The following is a 2,500-nucleotide window of genomic DNA, read 5'->3' on the forward strand; positions in this document are numbered from 1 at the left end:
CTTTTGGGGGCAAAGAATTCATTAAAGGCTCTGGAGCATGTCGCCCCTTCACAGGTTGCCGGATGAGCCCCAATATATCATTTGAAAACGTAAGTGATTGTCCCCAGTAAGAGGTTGAGTGGCGGAAGGCTAATTCCAAATACTAAAATATGAAACAAATTGATCTATTGTTCACTATGGGTTTTTCACAAAATGGCGCCGTGCATACGGTGAGAGCTACTGAAATTTAAATTGACCAATCACAATTCAGCGAACGGGCCGGAAAAACTGTGCTATCCGACGTCTCTTCATTTGTTCGCAATTAAAGGATCAGAAAACCATTTAAAAGGTTTTATGGCAACTTTTTTGTCAACAAGCTTTGGCGCCAAAACTGGCCCGGTTGCCGGAGAGCGGCGATTCGAACGACAGCTGTTGTGTTTTGGATGTTATCGGTCTGTGCTTTTTCTAACTATTTTCAGACGAATTCAGTATGATATTTTCGAATCAAGTGTAAGAAGACATCAAAATTGTATTGCATTGCAATTCATAATGAGCAGCCACGCCTTTTTGGTCTCTGTGCTTTTGCCCTTTTTACTGTTCCTTGGGCGAACTTATTCCAACCACATGTACGTCGGCTCATCCCTAAAGTTGGGACACATAACTCGGCGAATTTTTACTGCATCAGAGTCACTATTTATGTCTACAGATGGAGTTTTTGGTTCTCGATCGGCGGTAACTTCGTATCTTGATATCGTATTCGACCGGGCCCTTAACAATAGCGCTGAATTCTTGTCTAATGATCCACTGTCTGCTTCATTTGGATGGGATTTACATAAGAATGGAATGTTCCATGACGGTAGACTTATCAGTCCTATCACTTCATTCTTTTATGGAAGCTCGAATCAGGCACTGTGGAATCTTCATATTGTGGCCTCGCTTGACACTGAATGGGAAATCAGCCAGGAATTCCTGCTACCCTCGACACAATTAATTACAAAGCGTAAAAGAAGAGAAAAACTCAACGGGAAGATCAAAAGATCTAAACTAAGTCATCTTTACTATTCCAAATCGGTTGTCACAGATCGTCTCGTTCTTGCTGGTGACGTTGAAACACATCCCGGTCTTAATGATGCAAAAACTGGAAGAAAAAAGTCAGTGCAAAATATTGCAGCCAAGAAGAGTTGCTTAGCATGCAATAAAACTATACGGCTAAACCAAAAGGAATTGACATGCAATCTATGTTCTGGATCTTTTCATTACAAATGCGAAGCAGGAAAATTGAAGTTAGATGTTAACCTTTGGAATTGCACTCGATGTGGACTTCCGCCGCTATCTGATTCCTTTTTTGATTTGGATACAGAGCTAAATAGAAGTAGGAGAAAAAGCCAGTATGACGATCTCGAAGACAACGATAGCGACTCTTTGGACTGGTACCAATCGAACATAAGTGGCTACTATAAGTTCAATATCAAGATCGGTTACTTAAACATTAACAGCGTGGTTAACAAAATCGATGAGGTCAAAGAGTTGCTAAATAGAAATATGTTTGATATTCTGTTTCTAGCCGAAACAAAGATTGACAGTACTGTCTCTCCGCACTTGGTTTCACACCCAGGATTTCGCACCATTCGCAAAGATCGTAAGAAGGGGGCTGGAGGTCTGCTTGCCTACATCAGGAATGACCTCTCGGCATATCGACGCTTAAAACTTGAAAGTAGCAATATTGAGTCCACTTGTTTGGATGTCAAGGGCTCCAATAACAGTCGCTTTATAGTGTGTGGTTGTTACAAAAGTCCAACTAAGTGCAAGGAGTCTGACTTTCTCGCTTCCCTATCAACAGCTGCCGAAAATATGTATAACACCAGAAGGGAACTGCTTTTACTTGGAGACTTCAATATGGACATGTATGAGAATAGAGACGAAAGCCGTTTTCCTGATACAAGGCTGGTTGACTTTTGTAATCGATTCTGTCTCTCAAACCGAATCGATAATCCGACAAGAGTAACTAAAACATCTAAAAGTCTCATCGATGTCTTGTTAACTAGTCATGCGGAACGTTATGCTTCAAGTGGCTCTTTACACCTTGGACTGAGTGATCACGACTTAATCTTTACAGTGCGAAAATATAAGAATTCAAGGCCAAAGCCGCGCTTGATCGAGTTTAGGAGTATGAAGAATTTTAAATTGCCTGACTTTTTGGCTGACTTAAAAAGGGTCCCATGGTCTTCGGCCTACACATTCGACAATGCCGATGATGTATGGGCTCATTGGCGACCACTTTTCAAAGATGTTCTTGACCAGCACTTGCCCCTAAAGAAAAAGTGGATTCGAGGCGACCAGTTACCATGGATATCACCTCAGTGATCTGCTGCGTGAAATTTCGCACCGAAATAAATTATTCAAGCGCCACAAGCGGAATCCTACATCTACTTCTTGGGATGACTATAAGCGGCAACGTAACAAAGTTACGTCGCTAAAACGCAATGCTGTGAAAAGGTTCTTCTGTGACACCTCCTTGAGT

At 41.6% G+C, this 2,500-nt stretch overlaps 1 protein-coding gene across 1 annotated transcript in view; it reads right to left on the bottom strand.

Annotated features, from left to right (window-relative positions):
• LOC138022223 (uncharacterized) overlaps window positions 1-2,500 on the bottom strand; it is a 21,712-nt gene that overhangs the window by 5,413 nt on the left and 13,799 nt on the right. The window lies entirely within an intron of this gene.

Source organism: Montipora capricornis, chromosome 10 (genome assembly GCF_036669925.1).
Source record: "Montipora capricornis isolate CH-2021 chromosome 10, ASM3666992v2, whole genome shotgun sequence".
Lineage (NCBI taxonomy): Eukaryota > Metazoa > Cnidaria > Anthozoa > Scleractinia > Acroporidae > Montipora > Montipora capricornis.